This window comes from Schistocerca gregaria, chromosome 6, assembly GCF_023897955.1.
Source record: "Schistocerca gregaria isolate iqSchGreg1 chromosome 6, iqSchGreg1.2, whole genome shotgun sequence".
Lineage (NCBI taxonomy): Eukaryota > Metazoa > Arthropoda > Insecta > Orthoptera > Acrididae > Schistocerca > Schistocerca gregaria.
The window spans coordinates 289,499,015-289,526,259 of record NC_064925.1 but is presented as its reverse complement, the minus strand read 5'-3'; positions in this window follow the sequence as shown (position 1 = coordinate 289,526,259).

Sequence of the window (27,245 nt, the reverse complement as noted above, 5' to 3'; positions counted from 1 at the left end):
AATAATGACAACTTTGTCTGGATGTGTGCGTGTAAATAGTGGTATGCGCCAAAAACATGGCTGCCGGTGGTAGTAATAACGCATGCAGTATTAATACCACGAAAATGCTTTTCAGGGGCGATTTTTACGAGTCCTCAATGTGTTCCCGAAAGCAAGTTATTGCTGATCACGTAAATAAGTAAACTTATTTAACCAAGTGAACAATGTTCAGTTGTCTCCCTTACCACAGCTTCTGTGCGACGTGATGGTACCAATGTTAAAGGTCCATACTTTACACTGTTCACACGCTGTAGTAAGGTGCTCGCTAAAATTAATTTTATATTCTGTTCAATCATAGATTAATTTTTCGTTTGACATAATTTATTGTTGTAAAAACTCTTAATGCAAATATTAATATCAAAAACTCAAACAATTCGGAGCTTTTGAATGTGTATTTTTAGAGGTTTCTCGCTAATGCTTCGTTTTTGGGCCGACAGAAAACAGTGGTAATGCTTATATACGTTTAGTGCACTCAGTTTGCAACTAAACAATGATAAGTCCTCACACAAACTTCCAAGAATAAAGTTTCGGGTAGAATTTACCTTTTGAAAATATGTCGTTACTGTAAATGCACTGTCCAATCACATTAATGTGACTACCTGTCATAAACCTGAATAACCACCGTTTGTAGCGCGGATGGCAGCGAGACGTGCGGGGAGAGGGTCAATGATGGTCTGAAAGGTACGGACGGAGATCTGGAGCAATCTTCAATACTTTCAGCATTTTGCGGCCCTGTCAGCAACTGTATAAATATTAAATTCAAAATTAACAGCCTCAGTTGCGGAGTTACCTAGTTTTACCTAGGTTTCAATTGGGATAACCCAACCTTCTTCAGAGTTACACTTACTAATGTTTGTCCATTTACCTAGGTTTCAATTGGGATAACCCAACCTTCTTCAGAATTACACTTACTAATGTTTGTCCATTATGGACAAACATTAGTAACTGTAATTCTGAAGAAGGTTGGGTTATCCCAATTGAAACCTAGGTAAATCTAGGTAACTCCGCAACTAAGGCTGTTAATTTTGAATTTAATCTGGAGCAATGGCGACTCCGATGCCGTCGGCAGCACGGCTATGTTTCAGGGTTGAGGATCCATTGCGCGAACGACTTGATCGAGTTGGTGGCACAGATTCTCGATTGGATTTAGATCTGGAGAGTTTGGTGGCGACTGGAGTACAGTAGGCCTTTGGCAATCACAATTTCTGTTAATTACAACACGAGTAAGCTATCATATCTCAAAAACAGAACAATTACAACAGATAGACCTTGATTAATAAGACTTACAGCTAACCCAAATTTTGAAATAGATCATAATGTAGTTAAAAAGGAACAGGCAGGTCTTCAGTAATAACAGCTTCAGTCAACTATAGTTACCAAATACCAACAGGCAGGCCTTCAATAATAATAGCTTCAGTTAAGTAAAATTATAAAATTGAGAACAGGCAGTCCTTCTTTAATCACAGGTGCACTTAAGTAAAATTACCAAATAAAAATGCAGGCAGGTTTTCGGTGATAACAGCTTCAGTTAAGTAAAATTGCCAAATACCAACAGGCAGGATTTCAGTAATAACAGCTTCAGTTAAGTACAATTACCAAAATAGGAAAAAAGGCAAGCCTTCTTTAGTAACAGCTTCATTTAAGTACTATTAACAAATAACAACGGACAGGCCTTTTTTAATGACAGCTTCAGATAAGTAAAATTACGAAACAAAAAACAGGCAGTTCTTCAATCATAGCAGCTTCTGTTAAGTAAAACTGTCAAATACCAACAGGCATGAATTCAATAATAACAGCTTCAGATAAGTAAAATTACCAAAATAGAAAAAAAGGACAGGTCTTCTTTAATAACAGCTTCAGTTAAGTAAAATTACCAAACGCAAAGCAGACAGGCCTTCAATAATAGCAGCTTCAGTTAAAGTAAAATTATCAAAGATAAAAGTGGCAGGCCTTCTTTAATCACAGCTTCAATTAAGTAAGGCTACCGAATAGGAAACAGATAGGCCTTTATCAATAACTGCTTCAGTTAAGTAACCAAGAGTTTGAATTGCCTCCTCACAAGGGGTACACCAGAAGGCTTATACGCAAGGAGCACAAGATTACACCAAACAGAAAGCCCAAGAAAGGTTACAACTAGAGAACCGACCTTCCAAGGCCCTTCTCATTGGATACAGATCGGCAAAAGAAATATTAACATAACAGGGTTAATTAAGTGAAAGCAACCATAACTACCAATCGGTATACTAGGCTGCCAAACACAATTACATAGCTTCAGCAATTTTGAGACGCAGGCCCCTCGAAAGCCAATATAATTAACAGAGCGACGAGGTCTGAAATGCCCGAAGGTATCTCAAAATCCTCACCCGGCCGTATTACAAGAGAAAGGTAGTTATTTGGTGTTCGAAGACGTTTGGCAGCGAGGTCGGCTAAAACCCAACCATCTAGATACTGCGTGACGACAGAGGGGGAGGAGGGAGGGATGTTCGACCACGGCACAGAAGTAACACGTTATCGCTCCGGCTTAGGAAATACCATCGGTTCACTCAGTTTAAGATATCCTGTTAACAAACAACCAAGACAAGTATTGACTCAAGAAAAGCAAACAACAGCCACAATCCAAGGAACCAACTGGTGGTGAAATAGATCAGTTACGAAATGGCAATGATGGCAACCGACCTATGGATATCAATAAGAAAATACCACTTAAGACCTCAAAATCCAAAACTTAACTAAAGTTCACGAATCGAAGCTGAAGCTTGCCGGTTCCGAAGGGGACCCAGGATTGAGCACAGCGAAACTGATTTCAACTCTCTCGTCTGCGTGCTACCCCCAGAGCTGGCTGGCCAGGCTACGCACGAAGACGGCACTCAAAGTCAGCCACGGATTCAGTATGGCCAGCAACCACTCGCCGGACTCCGTGCCCAAGACGCTTGGCCAAGTGCTCGCCTTAGTCACCGTACGGGCCTCTCACGTCGTCCTCCTCGCTCCGTTACAACTCTCCAACGAACCAGGCCACAACACGCCCCTTCCCCCATCAACAACCTCGAGCAAAGATCTTAGTGGCCCCAAACCAGAGGGACATCACACGACAGATAGAGCTAGTGGCGCCAGGAATCCGAAATGCGACGCCAGCAACCTCGCCACGGCTCAAGTGTGCCTTCCAGAATGGCGAGACCACCCAGTCAAACATTCCTTAGACGCTAACTCTCCCTTCTCCGCCCTGGGCCCTTCACTTTTCACGCCACAGACGCCAATTTCCATGTGTACGATCGAGCACAAAATACCGCTGTAGCTGTCATCGACGATCATATGTTCATCCGGGGCAGTACTGAACTCAGTACGAGCAGCTCATCAGCAAGTGATGCTTCTCTGTCACGGCGCCACTTCAAGCGCAGCCGTTTTTGATGTAGTGTTAACAACAACCTATGCATTGGACGGCAATCCTCTAGTCCAACCGGTGCTACTCTCCGACCGATGGTTCGGAGTTACACAGAACTTTTGAGGGAGTCCATTACTTCTTCTCGGATGGCAGGCGCAAGTTCAAAAAATGGCTGTGAGCACTGTGGGACTTAACAGCTGAGGTCATCAGTCCCCTAGAACTTAGAACTACTTAAACCTAACTAACCTAAGGACATCACACACATCCATGCCCGAGGCAGGATTCGAACCTGCGACCGTAGCAGCAGTGCGGTTCCGGACTGAAGCGCCTAGAACCGCTCTGCCACACCGGCCGGCCAGGGGCAAGTGTGAAGGGGTTACGATCCGCCCTTCTCACTGTCAGACGTGTTCGACTGCCATCAGATACGTGGCTGGCTGCATGCTGTCTGCGGCTAGCCTGTGCACCCCTACTCTACACTATGTTCTTTCAGTGCACCACTTGTTTCCCTTTCTTCACGTTTCAGTACGTAACATTAGAGAAAGCTGTTTATTGCAATGTCAGAATTTTTTCGAGAAATAGAAGTAATATCTGTTTGTTTGTAGTAAACTCGGGCTATAATGTGTTTAGAACATCGTGTAAGATGCTAATACTCCCTACGCTATCGAATAAGTAATTGTTTCATCACGATAACATAACGCTTTGTACTGATGAGGCAAAGCATTATGACCACCTACTCAACAGCTTGCTCGTTCACCTTTGGAACGAAATACATCACTCATTCTGCGTTATCAGGTATCCGACAATTTGTTGGTGGGTTTGTGGAGGTACTCGTATGCGGCATTAGCTGACTACGTACAGGTCACGTAGTTCGCGTAAATAGCGGGCCGCTGATTTGTGTACGCGGCGATGGCGCCCGATATCGACCCAGATTCCTTCCATAGGATTTACATCAGGCGAATTTTATTGCCGATACATCAAAGATTTACTATAATGCTCCTAAAACTACTGTAGCAAAATTCTGGCGCCGAGACACGGACAATTATGCTGGCGAAAGATGATATTGCCGTATGGGAAGACACCAATCATGAAGGGATGCTGGTGGTTCACAGCTGTCACCGTGTCTTCCATACTACCACAGGTCTTAGTCAAGCGCAGGAGAATGTCTCCCATAGCATAATACTGCTCCCACAGGCCGTGGAGTACTGCATGTTTCGAGCAGCCGGTTACCTCGATGGCGCCGGTCGGTGTGGCCGTGCGGTTCTAGGCGCTTCAGTCTGGAACCGCGTGACCGCTACGGTCGCAGGTTCGAATCCTGCCTCGGGCATGGATGTCTTTGATGTCCTTAGGTTAGCAAGGTTTAAGTAGTTCTAAGTTCTAGGGGACTGATGACCGCAGATGTTCCAAGTTCCATAGTGCTCAGGACCATTTGAACCTGGATGGCGGCGTATGTTCACCCGAACAGCCAACACGTTTCCATTGATCGACGGTCGAGTCCCGATTGTCCCATCCCCGCTGAATCTCTAATTGACGATGCCGTTGTGTCAATATGAGAAAATTTAGAAGTGGTCTGCTGCGGAGCTCCATGTTCAACAATGTACGATGAACGGTGCGATCTGAAACACTTGTTTATGCACGAGCGTTTCGGTCGAGATGCAGCAGATCACCGTCCACGCTACTTTACAGAGCTTACATGCCTCCGAACCCCACGTTCTGTGAAGAGTTGTGGACGTCCAACAATTCAGCGAATAGTGGTAGTATCACTGTCCAATCTCTTCCGTGGATGCTCACGACGGCAGCACCTGAACATTCGACCAGCTTCGCCGTTTTTGAGACACTCGTTTACAGGCTCTGCGTAATAATATTCTGCCCTTTGTCGAAGTAAAAAAGAAAAAGAAAAAAAAATGTTTAAATGTGTGTGAAGTCTTATGGGACTTGACTGTTAAGGTCATCAGTCCCTAAGCTTACACACTACTTAACCTAAATTATCCTAAGGACCAATACACACACCCATGCCCTAGGGAGGGCTCGAACCTCCGCCGGGACCAGCCGCACAGTCCATGGCTGCAGCGCCCAGACCGCTTGGCTAATCCCGCGCGGCCATGTCAAAGTCACTGACCTCAGTGTATTTCCCCATTTGTAGCCCATATCTTCGCTACGGCGATCCCCCATCCGTGTCTGCTCCGGTTAAATACTTTTGTTACAACGACTTGTGGCCGAAGCTCCATCAGGCGCCATCTAACTTCTCGGTGGGCAATGGCCATAGCGTTTGGGCTTGTCAGTGTACAGGGTAAATCAGCAGCCACTACCGCTGTCGTTTTATGCATCCCGCAATGTTCCAGTTGGCCTACATAAACCACGCGTTTCATATTCTCTAGCTCACTACGCGCACAGTGTTAGTGCTACAGAAAAAATGAACTGGATCTCTTTGTAGGAAATTTAATGCAGTTAAATTTCCTAATGGGATCGTTTTTAAAAAAATGGCTCTGACCACTATGGACTTAACTTCTGAGGTTATCAGTCCCCTAGAACTTAGAACAACTTAAACCGAACTAACTTAAGGACATCACACACATCCATACCCGAGACAGGATTCGAACCTGCGACCGTAGCGGTCTCGCAGCTCCAGACTGTAGCGCCCAGAACCGCTCGGCCACCACGGCCGGCGGATCGTTTTCACTAGAGGTCGCAGTTTTCGACTTATTCAAGAGACAATTACAAAAGTGACCTTTCATACGCTCCCCTCACCCTCACACTCTTCCCTCACCGGACAGCATTTCTGCTTTCTAAATTTGACTCAGTTTTGTAGAATTACACCACATACCGTCTCAGCCCCTTGTTTGCTTCGTTCTCTCCTTCTAGCTGATTCACTATCCTTGTCAAGCAGATTATAATGTGAAATGGACGTGTTAGCTTGAGCACATACCCTGACGTAAGGTGTCGACCTTATAGCCTGATTTCACACGCTGGATTCCGAAGAATTCGTTAACGGAAACGACGAGTGGATGGTGGAGAGCGGGCCGCCGGCTCGTGTTGACGGCAGTAAACAGGCGCTCAGCTGACTTATTTATAAAGCGGCGGGCGGCGCGTCTTGTTTACCGACAGGCTGGCCGTCTAATTATAGACCGCCGGTCCAAGAAGGCGCCTCGGCGGTGTCTCCGCAACAAGTGGCCGCGCTCTCAACCTCCGCCTCTCGTCTGTTGTTCTTTCTGGCGTGCACTTTGCTCTACTGTAACTGATGATGTGGCCAGTCACGTTCCGATGTTATAAATTACAGACGATTCCCGAAAGCAACGATAGCTCAAAAAGCAGTCAAACAGCACAACACGTGAAGAGTCACAAACAAAACAGGAGAGAGTTGCGAACCAAGTATTTCTGTCCGAGCTTAGTGTGTGTCGGAGGAGCCCCAGCGTCCTTTGCTCAAAATAGTATGGAGTAGTTACAAACAGAACGGCGCATCCAGCAGCCCTGTATACCACCGTGCCTTACACAGAGATTTACACTGAAGCTCCAAAGAAACTGGTTTATTCAAATACAGAGATATGCAAACGGGCAGAATACTGCCCTGGCGTCGACAACGCCTATGTAAGTAAGACAACAAGCGTCTGGTGCGGTTGTTAGATTGGTTACTGCTGCTACAGTGGCAGGTTATCACGATGTTATAGTTGACTCACGAGCGATGGGGAACAGTATGGCTCTGAGCACTACAGGACTTTACTTCGGAGGTCATCAGTACCCTAGACTTAGAACTACTTAAACCTACCTAACCTAAGGACATCACATACATCCATGCCCGAGGCAGGATTCGAACCTGCGACCGTAGCGGTTGCGCGGTTTTTGACTGCAGCGCTTAGAACTGCTCGGCCACCCCGGCCGGCGGGGAACAGTATCTACGAGGTAGTGATGAAGTGGGGATTTTCCCGCACGAATATTCCACGAGTGTATCGTGAATATCAGGAATCCGGTAGAAATAAAATCTCCTGCATCCCTGCGCACAAAAAAAGATTCTGCAAGAACGGGGCCAGCGACGACTGAAGAGAATCGTTCAATGTGACAGAAGTGCAATCCTTCCTCAAACTACTACAGATTTCAATGTTGGGCCATCAACAAGTGTCAAGGTTCGAATCATTCAACGAAACATTACCGATATGGGCTTTCGGAGCCGAAGACCAACTCGTGTACCCTTACTGACTGCGTGAGACAAAGCTTTACGCCTCGCCTGGGCCTGTCAACACCGACATTGGACTGTTGATGACTGGAAACATATTGCCTGGTCGGACGAGTCTCGTTTTAAATTGTATTGAGCGGATGGACGTATAGAGAATTGAGAGATATGTAGACAGCATTATGAATCCACTGACCGTGCATGTGAACAGGGGACTGTTCCAAGCCGGTGGAGGATCTGTGATGGTGTGGGGCGTGTAGAGTTGGACTGATATGGGGCTCCGGATACATCTAGAAACGACTCTGACAGGTGATACGTACGTATGCATTCTGTCTGATCACCTGCATCCATTCTTGTCCATTGTGCATCCCAGTGGAGTTGGGCAATTCCAGCATGACAATGCGACATCTCTCACTTCCAGAATTGCTACAGAGTAGATCCAGGAACACTCGACTGAGTTTGAACACTTACGCTGGCCACCGTACTCGCCACTCGTACTCTTACGGATTTATGGGCAGCCCTGAAGGATTCATGGCCCTGCAGGATTCATGGTGTCAATTCTCTTCAGCACTACTTCAGACATTAGTCGAGTCCACACCACGCCGTGTTGCGGCACTTCTGCTTGCTCGCAGGATGATGATGATAATGATGATGATGATGTTTTGTTTGTGGGGCGCCAACTGCGCGGTTATCAGCGCCCTTATAAATTCCCAACCTTTGCTAAGTCCAATCTCGCCACTTTCATGAATGATGACGAAAAGATGAGTACAACACAAACACCCAATCATCTGCTCGCAGTAGCCCTACACGATATTAGGTATATGTACCAGTTTCTTTGGCTCTACAGTGTATGTGTGTTCCTCTTGTGATGCACCTCTGGGCAACATTTCGAAGCGTTTTGTGACGCTACACGGAGCAACATAATTAAAGGGTTATTTTTTTCGAAGCCCCTCGTTGTGTACCATTGCGATGAAGAAGTTTGAAATTTAGCACAAAGGTGTCTACGACTTTCTACTGAAACTGTGCAAAAGCGTGACGCCCTGCGACGTCATTCTTGGGTTCGGCGACGCTACAAAGAACAACGTGTCGACGGCGGGTTAATGACGTTACGTTGCCGATAAAATTAACCGCAATTCTGCCCAGAGCCAGTTTGGACGTGATGAGAAGGTTGTCACATTCCCCTTATTTACGTTTCAACCCATCTGCCATGGAAGTCAGAACCGCGACGACTATCGTTGACATCAAGCAGTGCTCACACAGGAAACTCCCCATCCCACCCACCTCAGATTTAGTGGTAAGATGGCGCAGTGCGTAGCCAGTCAAAAATTCAACACAGCTCAAGCATTAAAATAGGAAGAAGGCGTACTGAACTGTGAAAATAAATGCAAAATGAAAACAATGAACGGTCCTCGTTTAACAAGTGCAACATTGAGGGGCATTGGAAACCGGGCAAGCCGTGTGCAAAACTCCTTCGCGCTATTTATTTTTTTTTTAATTTTTTCGCAGCATTATGAGCTGTTCTCCCGATCAATTAAATGTTTGTTCTCTTTTTGTAGACTTCGCAGTTGTCATACTATCGATTGTTTATAGAATATGAGTCATGTGGTAAGAATACGCTACCGTCGCAAGTAAATGCGAAGAATAGTGAGAGCACGTCTCATGGAAATGGAAACAACAAATGAACGGGTGTGAATTACGTAACAAAGGAACTGAAGAGTCAAAACTCCCGAAACGGAATGCTACTTCAGAAATGTTATAAATATGTGTTTTGACAGAGCACAAAGAAACTGGGTGACTGTGAAACTGCTGCGTTCACTTGTTGTAGCTTCTGTTAGAAACTATTATATTTTAATCGTTTCCTTAGGATCACATTCACCCGAATATCTCACTCATTTACCAGGCGTACAAGTTAGGAGCGTAGATAAGCGATTCCTATCATATGACACACCAGTATCATATGACAGTCATTAATGCCGTGTATGACACACCAGACGTGTTTCCGGTGCAGGATTCGGTTGACTTGTCGCCGTGCCATCAAACTTTTGCGGTTCCCCTTCTAAAGCCACTTCCTTTCGGCTGCTAATAGAGTAGTTGTGCAAATCATCTGTCATTATAGGTCTCAACCTTACATCTGGCTGCTGCGAACGGACGGTACACCACGACACAGACACAGCGAACAGCGGAAAAAAAATGGCGGGAGGGAGACTTGAACGTGGCCCGCCCGGTTGGCTATCTAACACCGTGACTCTGAATCCACGGCGCCTTTGCTCTTGTACTGTTCTCTATATTTCACATCTTGTTCTTAGACTGTTCGATGTATCTTTTTTTGTGCACCTTTTTCCTGTTCTTACGCTTGGCCTGTGTTCAGTTTCTGGCGGGCTGTCTACTGAGCTATTTTAATACTAAATCAGAAGGTGTGCGACGGGGATTTTTCCTTGTCAGTATCGGGATGAAATATTGCCCGTTACACCGGCGCGAAGTAACCAGAGCATGGCTGCCTCTGCATGTGCACACTTTAAAGTGTTCAACAAATGCGGGAATTGCCCAGCTGGGGTTGTCTTTCGGAGACCCTTTGTTGTTTTAGTCACACTTGTGTCAGTGTCGCGTTGGCCCGTGATCACGCCACAGAAGGGCGCTTGACAAGAGGGCTGAGAAAGCATAAACACTCTTAGCTGCTTCGGATCACATTCAGATTTCGCCGAATGATTGTGAATGGCCCCTAGCTGTTCTGTTCTGAATGCCAGACTAAAAACTGAAGGCCAAAGTGGTGCAATCACGTTCAGTTACATTCCTGGCCCACGATGCTCTTAGAGAAAGGTTGAATTTTCGGGCCATTGGAGGAGTAAGGGGGGGGGGCGGATGGGAGGGGGGGGGGCATTGGAGGAGTGGGGGGGGAGGGGGCGGATAGGAGGGGTAGACCAGCAGAGTGACGTCTAAAACGTTGTCCTGTTAGATTAGATTAGATTAGATTAGATTAGATTAATACTTGTTCCATAGATCATGAATACGACACTTCGTAATGATGTGGAACGTGTCAGGTTAATAAAAGATGTCTGTACAAGAAATTACATTACACAAAATATTGCATGACACTAATGATTAAGTTTTTTTTTTTTTTTTTACTTACTTTATATCTAAAAATTCAGCCAATGAGTAGAAGGAGTTGTCATCTAGAAATTCTTTTAATTTATTTTTAAATGTTAGTTGGCTATCTGTCAGGCTTTTGATGCTGTTTGGTAGGTGCCCAAAGACTTTTGTGGCAGCATAATTTACCCCTTTCTGTGCCAAAGTCAGATTTAACCCTGCATAGTGAAGATCATCCTTTCTCCTGGTGTTATAGGTATGCACACTGCTATTACTTTTGAATTGGGTTGGATTATTATCAACAAATTTCATAAGGGAATATATATACTGTGAGGTTACTGTGAGGATCCCTAGATCCTTAAATAGATGTCTGCAGGATGACCGTGGGTGGGCTCCAGCAATTATTCTGATTACACGTTTTTGTGCAATGAATACTTTTCTACTCAACGATGAATTACCCCAGAATATGATGCCATACGAAAGCAGTGAATGAAAGTAGGCATAGTAAGCTAATTTACTGAGATTCTTATCACCAAAATTTGCAATAACCCTAATAGCATACGTAGCTGAACTCAGACGTTTCAGCAGACCATCAATGTGTTGCTTCCAGTTTAACCTCTCATCAATGGACACACCTAAAAATTTTGAAAATTCTACCTTAGCTACAGACTTCTGTTCAAATTCTATATTTATTACTGGAGTTGTGCCATTTCCTGTACGGAACTGTATATACTGTGTTTTATCAAAATTTAAAGAGAGTCCGTTTGCTGAGAACCACTTAATAATTTTGTGAAAAACATCATTTACAATTACATCACTTAGTTCTTGGTTTTTGGATGTTATTACTATACTTGTATCATCAGCAAAAAGAACTAACTTTGCATCTTCATCAATGTGGAATGGTAAGTCATTAATGTATATCAAGAACAGTAAAGGACCTAAGACCGAACCCTGTGGGACCCCGTGCTTGATAGCACCCCAGTTTGAGGAATCAGCTGTTTTAACATTACACGAACCACTTATTTCAACTTTCTGCATTCTTCCAGTTAAGTATGAATTAAACCATTTGTGCACTGCCCCACTCAAACCATAATGATTTAGCTTATCTAAAAGAATTCCATGATTTACACAATCAAAGGCCTTTGAGAGATCACAAAAAATACCAATGGGTGATGTCCGGTTATTCAGAGCATTTAATATTTGATCAGTGAAAGCATATATAGCATTTTCTGTTGAAAAGCCTTTCTGAAAACCAAACTGACATTTTGTTAGTACTTTATTTTTACAAATATGGGAGGCTACTCTTGAATACATTACTTTCTCAAAAATTTTTGATAGAGCTGTCAGAAGAGAGATTGGGCGGTAGTTGTTGACATCCGACATATCCCCCTTTTTATGCAATGGTTTTACAATGGCATATTTCAGTCTATCAGGGAAAACACCCTGCTCCAAAGAGCTATTACATACGTGGCTGAGAATTCTACTTATCTGTGGGGAACAAGCTTTAAGTACTTTGCTGGAAATGCCATCAATTCCGTAAGAGCTTTTACTTTTCAGTGAGTTTATTATTTTACTGATTTCAGAGGGAGAGGTTGGTGGAATTACAGCTGTTTCAAACTGTGCAGGTATGGCCACTTCTATTAATAGCCTTGCCTCTTCTAGTGAAGATCTAGATCCTATTTTCTCCACAACATTTAAAAAATGATTATTCAAAATATTTTCAATTTCTGATTGTTTGTTAGTGCACTTGTCATTCAATTTTATTGCACTAAAGTCTTCCTGTGCTCTTGGTTGCCCTGTTTCCCTTTCAATAATATTCCAAATTGCTTTAATTTTATTATCAGAGTTACTGATCTCAGACATGATACACATGCTTCTGGACTTTTTAATAACTTTTCTTAGTACCGCACAATAGTTTTTATAATATTGAACAATTTCGGGGTCAGTACTCCATCTTGCTGTTAGATACAGTTCTCTTTTGCGGTTGCAAGATATTCTTATTCCTTTAGTTAGCCAAGGTTTTTTATATGTTTTCTTGGAATTATGTTTAACTATTTTCTTGGGAAAACAATTTTCAAATACCCTTAAAAATGTATTGTGAAATAAGTTATATTTCAAGTTTGCATCGGGTTCCTTATACACTTCATCCCAGTCTAGCTGCTGTAGGCTTTCCCTAAAGTTTGCAATATTTATATTGTTAATTGAACGCACTGCTTTGAAAGTCTGATTTATTATACTGCATGGAGCTATGTCATGTACTGTAACAAGCTGTGCACTATGATCTGAAAGACCATTCTCAACAGGATAAGCATTTATGTCCTTAAACTTATCTTGGTCTATAAAAAAGTTATCTATCAATGTACTGCTGTTCTTTGTTATCCGAGTAGGAAAATCAATGACGGAGCTCAAATTGAAAGAACTGAGTAATACTAAAAGGTCATTCTTCCTATTACACTCTTTCAGGGAATCAACATTGAAATCCCCACAAATGATAATTTGCTTCCCCCTGTCTGACAGATAGCACAACAAAGCATCCAAGTTTTCCAGAAATAGCTGGAAATTCCCTGAGGGGGACCTATACACTGTTACAATTATGAAAGTGCCATCCTTTAGTTTAAGTTCAGTGGCACATGCTTCCATATGTTGCTCTACACAAAATTTTTTAGTTTCTAAATTTTTTGCACTGTGGAAGCTTTTGACATATATGGCAACTCCTCCTCTCATCATATTATCTCTACTTACATGTGCAGCTAATTTGTACCCATTGATGCTAACCTTTTGCATATCAGTGACAATGTGATGCTCAGAGAGGCATAGTATATCTATTACATTCTTGGTTTCTATATCTTCTAAACAAAGCAGAAGCTCATCAATTTTATTCTTCAAGCCCCCAATATTTTGATGAAATATACTAACAGTATTTTTCACTTTACTTTTGTGAGTATCTTGAACTTTTTTAACATCTTTAGTACTTTTATTCTTCAATCCCCCAATATTTTGATGAAATATACTAACATTATTTTTCACTTTACTTTTGTGAGTATCTTGAACTTTTTTAACATCTTTAGTACTTGCCTGGCTGAGTTTCCCACTGGACACTGATCTTACACTAAAAAAGAGTTTCCACCATGAGATGTAGTTCCTCCCCCCTTTAAATTTCCTGCTATCAGCCCAGCCAGTTTACCCTTCCCTTTCCTGTTGAGGTGTAGGCCATGTCTAGTATAGTCCCACCTACAGAGTGAATCAACAGGAACCACACCAATGTGTGACCCTGCACCAGATCCAAGTAGCCGTTCCAACTCCAAATTAACTCTCCTGACAGAAGAGGTCAAATGAGGTCGGTCGTGGCGCTCCAGAACCGACACAAACCCAACACTGGTATGATTCGATGCCGATGCAATCTTTGCCAGGTCACACTTTATGCTGTACCCCAGATCTCTGTCAATACTGTTGCCCGGCCCACCCACAATAACCACGGTGTCTTCCTTAGTAAAACCTTTACATAGTGAACCTAAATCCTCTGTAACCTGCCCAAGTTCAGCATTAGGTTTGAAAAAACTTGTGACCTGGTAATCCAACCCTAATTCATCCTGCAGAAGTTGGCCCACACCCCTAGCATGCGAACTACCTAGCAACAAGACTTTCTTTCTCTTTGCAGACTTCCCTACATTCTTAATCAATTTGCTGCTGAAAGCTTGTTGGGCCCTGTGTACATCTACTTCTGTGAGAGGCTCATCAGTTTCTAACTGAGGCAACAGGTCAAACCTATTTTGTACATTAATAACAAAGCGGTCAGAAGAATTTCTTGGCCTGTTCCTCATGCCTGTTGCCACTTCCCACCCCTGTTTACCCTTCTCCCCCCTTAACCTGCCCAGTTCTCGCCTAGCCTCATCTAACTCAGCCTGAAGGGCAGCAATTTTCCCCTCCTGTTCCACAATCTTCCTATCTCTACTGCATAGCCTACAGAACCACTGATGAGTCTCGCTCATTTTCCCAATTCCCACGCCACTACAGTCGCCCCAATGAAAAAAGTTACTACATCCATCACACCAGACCCCGGAGCTAACGATCCTACGGCACGTCAGGCACTTTACACTCATGGTACAAATCTATTTTAGTGACAGAAAGACAATTAAGTTACCGGAAAACAATGAAAATACGTGTACGAAAAATTAGGCCTACTCGCGACTATGTAAACAGTGGTTCAGAAGTTTTTTACTGGAAATTACTTAAGAGATGACGATACTCTACAGATATAAAGGGGCAGCAAAGGTATTTAGCACACTGAACTATCAGTAAATGCACTTAAGATTGCGGTATGAAGTTTAATCTGAAAACTCAAAAGTTCGGCCTGGCCGCGATATGTAAACAAAATGAACTTTACGTGATTACTGTGAAAATACGCGAGTAAGACAAAAACCTTTAATGGTATGCTTGCAGAGCACTATAATTAACGTAATAAATTAGTTTAAAGTGTTAAAAACAGTTTATTACTACTTAAATTACTTATCTTGTACAAGAGCTGTGACTCAGACGTCCGTGTAGCAGGCGCAGGGCTACCAACCCTGTTGCCCTTTGCACTGCAAGCAGTCGTTTTAGAACGTGAAATGTCTGCAAATCAGCAGCCCAAGGAAAGAGGTGCTTACACTGACGCCATTTATGTGACTCCCTGAGATCTCTTCGTGTCGATACTGGGGGACGTTGCGTCTGAAATGTTATCTTCAGCCACCCAAGAAAATGGCGTAATTACATCACTGGGAATCGTGGTTCTGACCTCCATCGCAGAGGCGTTAAGAGAAATGGTTCAAATGGCTCTGAGCACTATGGGACTTAATTTCTGAGGTCATCAGTCCCCTACAACTTAGAACTACTTAAATATAACTACCCTGAGGACATCACACCCATGCCCGAGGCAGGATTCGAACCTGCGACCGAAGCGGTCGTGCGGTTCCAGACTGTAGGGCCTAGAACCGCTCGACCACCCTGGCCGGCCGTTAAGAGAAGGAATGAAACATGGGTAAGAGAGGGTTTGAAGACATTCCCATCACGTTACAAGTCCACAGTGGCGTTGGGCAGAATTGTGGTGAAATTTAGTGTCAACGTGTCATCATTACCTGCTTTACAACTAGCATGAACTTCTGAACTCTGACCTTTTAAGGTTTCGCACCGCAACCGGTAAAAACGGAAGCGTTAAGGGGCACTGTATGTCCATTCGACTGTTAAAAACCATTTTTCTCAGGAAATGGTAGACGCGTCAAATTGAACTTTATGTCACATACCAAGACTTACAGTTTCTTGTAGGTGTAAAAAATTAAGCTTCTAAGTCAATGGAATGTACAGATGCGGCCGTTTATGTCATACATTTTGACACTCGCAAAATCACTCATCAAAATCTGTAGGATACATCCCGTTGAGCGAGAATCATGATATTTTGGCAAGAAGCAAGATTTAACAGTACAAGTAAAGGAAAAAATCAGAAGTGTTGATTTACAATTGGAAATACGGAAGCGTCTTATCCCGCCCGTCTGCTTTGACCCATGACGTCACAAATATGGCGGAAACGACCATAAACTACGATCCCAATATGGTGCATATAAAGTCGTTACGTACACATTATGAGGACGAAAATACATATAAAAACAAACACACACACGCTCCACAAAAAGCCTAATGACACTAACGGGACAAGCGTAGGAAATAGGTTTTTTTTGGGTGGGTACAAACTAAATATAAACAAATTTAGACACCCATACCCAAACAAAACCAGGCAAATCGACGAAAAAAACCCGACATCACAAAACTCCCCAAATACCACTAAACACAATATCATCTGGAATCTGACATTTCCCTTGACGTATATAGCTCAACAGCAGCTCCCGATCCCATAAATTAGGACCTAACACTTACCTTCACCTATATAGCTCAAAAACATCTCCCGATACCAATACCAACATTCACAGCCACACATTGGTATCGAACACTTCCCTTGACCTGTTATGCTTACGACATCTCCACATACAGCCGTCCATAGTCCGAGACGCCGGAACTTTAAGTAAGTCTCATTTCTTCGCGACATACTGAACACTTCACGACTTCATCCAAAAATCCGAATAGTTGATGAAATTTTATTAGAGACAATGCACTGTCCCCCATCATAGCCGACAACCGAAAACTGTTGAACCCGTCAGTCATATCCATACCTACCAAAGACATAAAAAAAGCAATTTACCAAAATTCACACACGACGCCACACTCGCAAACTAAACCAGAAACATCACCTAACACACCACCAGAGAGCACCACCGATCGCATCAAAACGACACCTACAAACACGCCACTCACACAAAATAAATTCTGCGCCGTCGTGACGTCACACACCACAACAGCCTTACGTCACGGGTCAAAGCCGATAGGTGGGATCAGACGCTTTGGTCGACCCTTATAAGTATATCACACTAAGAAAATGTTTTTTTTGTCATTTATTATTCGACTTCAAACTTAAGATTAAAATAGTCTCGAAAGTCTTATTATTTCCGGTGCCGTACCAGTATCACTGTTTATAACAGGTAAAAATCGTCGTAATGCTCGATACCCATAACAAATGAACTATTTGCATACATAGTTATGTTTGTACGGAAGCCTCAGAACGCGAGTTCTACTCGGATCTTGACAATTGTTTTCGCCTGTGTCGACAACTTTCTGTTTGAAGCATTGCCAAGCCCGAGGGCGACGTCATGCTTTTGCAGCATTTGAGAAGAAAGTTTCAGGCACATTTGAGTGAAATGTCGAACATCTGCGCCGGAATGGGACTGTTTAGTAGTGTTGCGCTGTGTACACTTAATTTCTTGGGGAATTTACTTATAAACAAATCTTTAAAAAAAATCTTGCGTTCTGTTTTTCTGTGTATCCCCGAAGCGAGACTGAAACGGAAGTTATATACCATTAACTCTTCTGTAGCGGAGTAATTGTGTGTCAAGTTAATTTTAATGCAACTGTTGTTGTTGGTTGTCACAAAGGAAGCAACGATAGTTGGGGAGGCTACTTGGATTGAAGAAGGACGGCAGCAGCGCAGAGGTACATTCCGGGTAGACTGTCGGCTGTTAGAACCAGCCACATAATGGCAAAGTAACAGTTCTGGAGACTTCCCTGAGAACTCGGCTGTAAGGCTCATATAGCTTTTTTAGAAACGGTCGTTTGCAGTGGAAGTAGTTAACAGTGCCGCGCTAACAGTTTGCTGCTTTGTTTATGGGACCGAGCTTTTCAGTAGGACGCAGCAGGTCACTGAGTTTCATTTACGTCTGTGCTCTCGAGCACTCAACCCGTAGTGTCCACGTGCTAAGTATTGATCACAGATGCGCCAACTGTGGAAAGTCTGGTTCTGTGGCCTCACGCGTCTGTAGACGTCTTGAGAGCAATTGAAAAGCGACTCTGAGACGTAATAACTCTGTGATTCATGCGGTCGAAAGACGGAAGACAGCCACCAGCCGCCCTCTACGTATCGAGATGCTAAGGCCTACAAGCTAGGTAAGCCACCAGTCTGCTGCACTGTTTCTCCCCATTGAGAGTATTTCTGTCTAACGCTCGTCTCAACAGTGCAGTGGCTTCCTTAACAACACAATTTTTAATGTCATATATGTGTGATCACATGTGAAACCTGATATTGAATATTAATACAACCTTGCCTCCGAATTTCACTGGTTAATAGGGGAGAGTCGTGCGATATCGGCCTGCTTAAGTTTTTTGACTTTACTGTGTAGCTGTCGTGGTTAAGAGACATATTAATCGGAATGCTTGCTACAGCATGCGTATCTGATATGTTCCAAAACGCCGAGCATAGAAATGGTGTTTTCTAGTGCCAATACCTCGGGTTCTACCGACGATAAAATAACACGGTCATGTGTTTTGGATAGGCACTGGGCTAGGGAGCATTTGTATACCAAACATAAGGATCGTCTTACTGTCACTATCCTACAGCACAGATACAAAGTATGAATATTGCACACTTCCTCCTGCTTCGGAAAACGGAGCCCATTGGTTGGCTCTTTTTGCATTTAATGAGGTCTATGGTAGAATTCATTAGGATTCATGGAACTTATGGAGACATCATTAATTCATGGCCGGTATCTCTGAAAACTACATAAAAATGGATTTTTTTCTCTATTTTCGCCGTCACCAGCAAACCAGAAACCAGCCGTGGATTCCAAGTCGGCTATGGACAGAAAATGTGTTCGTACGACTCCTATCTCGAACAATATTGAAAATTTTCTGCATATCTTCATCCGTTTCCGAGATACGACTCTTCAGAGTTACCCCATTAAACTCGTAATTTATAAAATGATGCAGCACGGAGAAATATGTTGTACAGCGTCTCCGTTATCGTCTGGAAATCCCACGTTTCGGTACTAACGCAAATGCAAAAATTTTTTAAACATAAAACCTGATCAGAGGTGTAAAATTACGAGGACTATTCGGAAAGTAAGGAAAGATAGATCGCGAAATAGAAACCCCAGTGAAAATAAAAACTGTTTTATTTTTAGCAGTTAGCTACAACTTCCAGCTACTTATCTCCATAGTCGTCGATCCGACTTAGACGTTTGTCGTAGCGTTGTACCAACTTTCCAATACCCTCGTTATTGAAGGCAGGGCTTTCCGTCGATTCTCTACGCTGGCCTACAGCTCGTTGTCTGTGCGAGAATGTTGTCTTCATAGCCAGTGGTTCATGTGGGCAGAGATGAAACTCGGAGGGAGACAATTACGGGCTGTATTGTGGGTAATCAAACATTTCCAACTGAAAACGATGAAGAGGCATCTTCATTAGCCCTGCAGAACGCGTCTGAGAATTGTCTTGAAGAAGAAAACGCATGACAACTATGTAATGTTGCCTGCATAACTTCAGGCGAAATTTCTCACCAGGCCCTCGTACTTGGCGTGAGACGCTATTGTTCTAGCTATCTTCATGTGCTCCCTGTGTGCTCAGAACTAGAAAGAACGACCTAACGCGATCGATGGGCATACTAGAGACACTGCCCAACACACCTGTGCAAAACTTCATCGGTTGTTCACTGTGGTTTCCATTTCGCGATCGATCGTTCCTTACTTTCCGAATAACCATCTTAATTTTGCATTATTTCAGTTTCACGTCAATAAACTATCTAAATTTTACTGATAAATACACATCGTTTCATACGAGTTACATGCCATACTGCAGCAGCAGTGCCCTATTGGCGCACAAAAAATGCGAATACCTTACTGTTTATTTAAAAAAAACTCTGACGTTTAGCTGCCTTATCCTACTTTCCTCAGAGGGTCTAAAAATGTTCTCAAAAGTTTTGGCATGCGACCTTATTCGCACTTTTTTTATGCTGAGAGTAGTGGCAAAGAGAGGGAAAAACAATTAATTCTGGAAGACAGCTCACAGTGATTGTGTAATAGAAAGAACGAAGGAGACAACAATAGTGTGAGAGGAAGAGAGACAACGATAGTGTGAGAGGAAGAGAGGGATATAGTGGTAGTGGAACACAGTCGACAGTGATAGAACACAGAGTAAAAGGAAGTGGAAGTGGATGAGACCTGGTGATAGTCGGAAACAGCATATGATAGTGACAATGAGGAAGAGAAAGGTAGTGACAGTGAGAAGATAAAGCGGCAACAGGAAGGAAGGAATATTAGCAGTAAAGGAGAACAAGAAAGAAATAGTGACATAAGGAGAAGACTGTCATAGTAGGACAGAAGGAAAGGGAATCTGTGTGTGGCACAGGAGTCAATGACAGAGATCCACAACGAGATAATGACAATAAGTTGGGCTGAATGCCTAAGTGATAAAGGACACCTGGAAGTGAATAGGCATGTGCAACCTAGTGGGTGTAGTGAGTTACAGTTAGGGGAGCTTGTAAGAATTCTAGGTGAGTTGCTCGTAAAAAAAAACACGAATGTGTTCGCATGCCAAAACTTTTTCGTAAATTTTTTAAAAGTGCTGTGGAATGTGAATGATGCAGTTGGTACCACACTTTTCAGTCAGATTCTTTCAAATAAACAAGAACATACTTACATTTTTGTGATCCAAGGGGAACATTTTTTTTCTAGTATATTGTTCTCTTACCATGAGACATATTCTATGAGTAACACAATGTAATAGTTTTTATTAATTAATTATAGTACTTAATTACATTAAAAGTAAAAGAGCTACAGTTAAAAGTCTTATAGAAAGTGTCTTGCAGTACTTACCCTTTCTTTCCTGTGGTAATAGCAGTTCTTAATGATACACTGCACTGATATTTATAAAATAATAATAGAAAACACAAGCATGGGAACTTACTGTTAGTATTTCGGCTGTTTTCACTAATATTTAGCACAGTGTCTTACAGAGTTTTCAGATGAAGTACAAAATATTCTCCCAATCCACATATCTAAGATGTGTCCAGTGTCTATACTTGGCACACAGTAAACACACTTCTTCAGATTGTTCCAGACAAATAATACACTTTTTATTCTCTTCAGTTGACCCATTATTTCTAGTAAATTCCAGTTCTCTTTGCCGTTTTGTAATTGGCTTTCCACAGTCACACTATCAATGTTTATTTTATTTTGGACAAGCCAACTTAAGCTTGGCTTTCTTCAATTCTCTTCAAGACTTTACCTAATCTGCTTCAATACTCTCCTCCTTGATGGCGACATCTTTCTTTTATAGTTGTCACCAACACTCAGCAGCCTCCATCCTCTTGTGATTCTTTTGTTAGACATATCCTTTCTCACACCCTTTTTCATTCACCCCTCATTACGTTTTCCTCTTACTTTTCTATCATTTTCCGTCATTTCAATCTGAAAAGAAGTAAGAAGAAGAAAACATAACTTAAAAATTGAAATTACCTCTCATCTATGCTGAAAGACAATCAGATGACAGATACTGAAGAACAAAGACGCAGTAATATCTGATAATGCTGTACATTCTTTAATAGAAATCATCATGAACCATTTGTTCGATGTCTTTCCTTACATAACATAGGTAACCAAAATACAGCAACCAAATTAAGTAGTAAGTGGGCCTGTTGGGTGCACTTTTAGATAATTTTACAGAGACAGTTTTTGCAGAGGAAACCCAACCCACCCACAAAAATAGGATATAAGAAATTAAACTTATAAAAGATTATTCAAGCAACGAACTCCAGATTGTGAAACTCATTATTGCTATTGTTCGATTTCTTCATTGCTTTATACTTTAGTGTAATATCATCACCTTTAAAAAATTGGGTCCCAGTTAGTTATTACTTTATTAAACCATTCAGACAAAATAAGCTTAAATTTATTGTTGAGCTCAATACAAATTTTCTCTCCATATCTAGTTTTTAAACATTCACAATCAGCAATGTGATACAGTTCATTTGCACCTAGCTCACTAATCTTTTTAAACATATTAGAATTGCTTGCATTAATTAGCTTCTTCAGTATATCCATTTATATAGAATAAAAAATAATCTCTTAAATTTTTATCTTATAAATATGACTAATGTATGGGATGAATTTAAATTTGACATTTTTGTTAGTAGAAATAATAAACCACAAGAGAGACAAGTTGTATGTGTTATTTGCAGAGCATATTTTAAACCATCTTTAATTATAGAACATTTCAGAAGTCGGAAGCATAATGTAGAAGAATATGATAAAAGTGATACAGAAATATGTGAGGAAATAGAAAACTTAGATTCTCTCTTTTTTGTGACAATGAAACTAATAGCATAGGATAATTTACCTATAAATAATTTGCCAACAAAAATACAAAATTACATTAAAACCTATTCACAATTTTTAAAAGTTTCTCATTCTATAACGAAAAAATTAGATAACACTGAATACAACACAACACAACTAAGTTATTCTGCTTGTATAAGGATAATAGCAAAATTTGTGGGCCAGTTGAAGCCCAGTCTATAATCCAATTATTTCCTAGTTCATCAGACCATTCACCTAACATACTACCTGTTTCCACAGTATTTTCACCATCATCAATACATACTACAGAATCAGCATGAAAATATATAGCATATTTTCTAGTTTATCTGATATATCATATAATGTAAGCCTTGTATTTGATGTAGTGAATGCAGCTATGAAAACATTTCTAGCTGTTTTATATTCTATATAACAATACTTGAAATCATATCTCATCTGAACCATATGCTCAGTAATAAAATTGATATCTAACTTATCTAATCGGTCAACCAGCAATATCTCATAACAAGAGTCTAAATTTGTTGCATATTCTGTTTGATTCATATTTTACCTTGCCCGAATTTCCCCCAGAATAAATTAAAACATCTTAGTAAAAGCTCATTTCCCTGGAGTTTTCTTTATTCTGTCAGGATCTAAGTCAATATCTAATATCTCTTTAGCTGTTTTGGCATAATCTGTCAGGTTCAAAATCATGTGAACTGGTCTCTAATTTTATTTCCAGAAAATCTTTCACATTATTTTTAAACAGCATACTGCTTTTGTTTTTAAAACCCCAAAATTCATACATATTTAAAATTTCATATCCTTTTTCTTAGACCTTTCTTCAGTTCAGCAGCCACTCAAGTGCCAATAAAACTTCATTCATCATTATTATTATTGCGTTTATCTATTTTTTTCTGAGTACATTTGACACACAAAGGAAAAAAACTCTTTTTTACATTTTTATCGATTTATGTATGTACAATAAAAACAGGGTGATAAAACCCTCTAGGAACCAATACTTTACATTTTATTAAACCATAACAAATTTTAGAATAATATCTTGGTCCATAGATTTTTCTTGGATGTTGCTCCTCATAAAAGTCACAACACTGCACAGAACATAAAGGCTAGATACAAAAATGTATTTTATTTTTCTGCCCCACCATCTGCTTTATGTCTTCATTTCATTGCATTCATTCAACTACCATAAAAAGCATCTCTGGGATTCAACAAATTCAGGTAACTGTATCAGTTCTTGAGCTTTTTATATTATGGTGAGTTCAGCCAATCGCATTCCTACATCTTCAATAAATTTCATCCTGCATTTTGTATTTCTGCACTTCTATTTAAAGTCTTTTGATACAGGTCATCAATTGTTTCTTTATTTTTATTGTTAATCGTCTCACTTTTGAAACAGTTTTTACATCCATGCAACAATAACCATGGTATTGATAATCAGTATCAGTTGCTTTATCAAATCGACCTACCTTTTCTCACCAGCTATTCTCACTTTGCTGCCATTAACAGCATGTAGGATATTGTTATTGTTTAAAGTATTTAACCCATATATAGATTATTTACTGCATCTCCCTTTCTGTTATTTATGCAATATACCAATTGCATCATTTGGTAAATATTTAAATCTGTAAACTGTCATGAAAAGTCCACCTATGGTTAAATATCAGAGTGGATCAATATTAGCTATCTCCAGAAACCGTTTTCTTCGATCCAAACAGCCTCCTCTCAATAAATATAAATCAAAATTACAGTATACGTTAATTCCTCTCTTCATATTGAAAACATAATTTCCTTTAACTCTGGAGCTTTGCCATTTAAGAAATGTTTGTCTATCTTTCGGCTTTATAGTGTCAACACAGTAATATTCAGTATCAGGAATCAGTCCAATAGAATTTTCATTTTCTTTTGTATTGAACAAATGTGGGAAGTATTCTTTCTTCAATTCATTCAAACCAAAAGTTTTTGGAAAGGTGCTATAATTTTTATGCCTAACTGTTGGATTTCTAATAACATTAGTTACGTTTCTGTGTAGATGGTATATGGCTTTATTGTATTTTCAGCACAATACTTCAAAATAAATTGAGAATCATAGCCTTTTGCATAGTGAGCTGTGAATGTGTGATAACTGTTTCTTTCAGATATCATCCACCTACAGAATTCATCATTTGTCTTAAATTTCTAAACAGTATCTACATTAATATTTTGAACAATTGTGAGTTTTGGAATTTGTGTTCCTGTTTTTTGAGTCGCTTCATAGTCAAGCCACACATCTCTCAGTGTAGGTAAAATTCACTCTCTTAAGGAATCCATCTTCACAGCATTTAAACCATTTACCAGCAACTATTTTATTGCATTCAGAGCATTGGTAAACATAAAAATCTTTAAATTCTCCATTAACATAACAATTATTTTTTTACAATTTCGACAACCTTTGGATTAAAAAAACCCTACCAAACTTTCTCTCACAAATACCACCTTTTTTCAATGCAGGTTGCAAATAACATTTGTGATCTTCAATTTTTACTACTTGATTACAGTTTCTGCAAACCATAAAGCACCATTTATGTGTTTCAGATCTCAAACAAATCCTATTGCCTTCTTTACATTTATGCACGATTTTCTCTCTATCTTACACCTGTGCACATCATTGTTGTTATATGGCTTATTACAGCTCTCACAGTAATATGACGATCCCAGGAAGCATCACATCGAAATGGTTGTGATCCTTGTACAGGTAAATCTTTATTTCTTTCTCAGGACCCCTATAGATAACTTAATTGAAATTCTCAGCACATACAACATTTACTTGAATATCCAACAGTTCTTCAACTTTTTAGTGTCATCTAGGGTAAACCCATCTTCACTGTATTCACCCTGCTTATCATGTAATATGTCAGTTAGCTCTTCTTGTATTTATCTCCATACTCAGATTTTCTTAATCTCATTTGTCTGTTCTGTGTTATTTGTATTTAATGTTGATGCCACAGTTACTGCTCTAGGACAACACAAATTATCATTGTTGTTAATTCTTCTGATACATTTTTAGTCTTTTTGTCTTCAGCTAGATTTATTATCTTATTACCACTATGACAACCTCTAGGAATTGCTATCATCAGAATATTAAATGAGGTATCTGCTGTATCAACAGTCTCATTAGATGTTGAGATAGCTCTCATTTTATTCCACAAAACTTGAACAGACACTCAAGTGTTATTTGATGCTCTAATCCTGTGGAAATTGGATAAAACATTTTGGGGTTGTTGATTATAAAAACCAAGTTATCTCCTTTTCTTAAATTAGTTCTCTTTTTAGCTACTTTTACCTTAGAATTGAGCGTTTTTGTTATATAATGTGTTTACTCACTAATTGTGTTGATGCTAGGAATATTAGCATCGGTAAAGACAATTTTGCGGTCAACAGACCATGCTTTAAATGATTCATTACATCTAGAACTGATTTGTTTAATCTCGATTAATTCCTCTTTAAATGGCTTAAATTCCTTTTCTTGCTCAAATAGTTTGCTGCTGAAAGGGAAAATTTGATCTGGTCTCACAAGTTTTTCCTCTCTTGACCGGTGAAGGTTTTCAATAATATCATCATCAAATCTGTAGAAATATTTATATCAGGTACACGTTTTGGTCTTGATCTTGGCTCTTGGAGTACTTCTGGATGAAATGTAAATTCTTGTAATTAGTTATAGCTTTGAGTTCATGTACCCTCAAATTATCTCATAGGACGAGGCAGATTATTTAAAATTATTAAGTTAATTAAATCAGCTTCTTTAATTCTACTAGAAACTAGTAAATTATTCCTTCAGCAACAATCATCAAGTTGAGCAATTGTGAACTATGTCAGCAGTGTGTCCATCTTTTTAGTCATTATATTTAGTTAAGATAAAAACAATAATCCCTCAGAAATAAATAGCAAAATTAAGCTTCAGTTAATTTCTTGCACTTGTTTTGACAATAAATGTCAGTTGAGACCACTTTTATCTATTCCTTTTTCACAATGCATTATTTTATATTTTTGCTTATTTATTAGTTGGCAAATATTACATTTACTTGACAGATTGCTCCTAGTTGAATGGTTCAGGTAAAAACTATCAACCCATACATATTTGCAGTCTGTTTGTTGTTGATCAAATCACAGGCTTAAGTCATCAACTGTTAAGGCAGTGGCAGTTGAAGCAACCTTTCTGGCTGCACCACATGCAGTCTGAAGACTGTTTTGCAGTAATCTGTCTCAGGATTGTGTCCTGCTCCTGCTGGTGCATCATCACTTGAAGTACAATTTATTTTATTCTGTTGTTTATAATAATCCCAAATACAAATCTTACAACTACTACACAGTTTGGATGTAGTAAAAACAATCAAAAGTCTTAAATTTCTTGACAGCCAATACATTTTTTTCAATGTGACTCTCTATTTAACCCCTGTTGTTCATTATATTTCTGGTTAAAACGAATAAAGCTTTCATGTCGTTAAATTTTTCAAAAGGATTCTTATGATTAGATATAAATTGTTTAAAATGTCGGTTTTGTTATATATATATATATTTCTGTCATAGTTTCTAGCAGAATCTTTACAAATATATGAATGCTTATCCTTTGAGTATTTGTGCGAATCAAAATTAACAATCCACTTCTCCACTTCACATTTCTTACACTACCTTTACTCTTCGCTTTCTTAGTAAAAATTGTTGTTAATAAATGAATCCACTTTGTTGTTGCTGTGCACTAGATAGTTGTGTAGATGTATTTTCATACTCTTAATTTTCTTATAGCCAACTAGCATTCCTACTGTGTATTTTTTATTTCACATACACATATTGTGAAAAGGAAATTGTGATCTATAA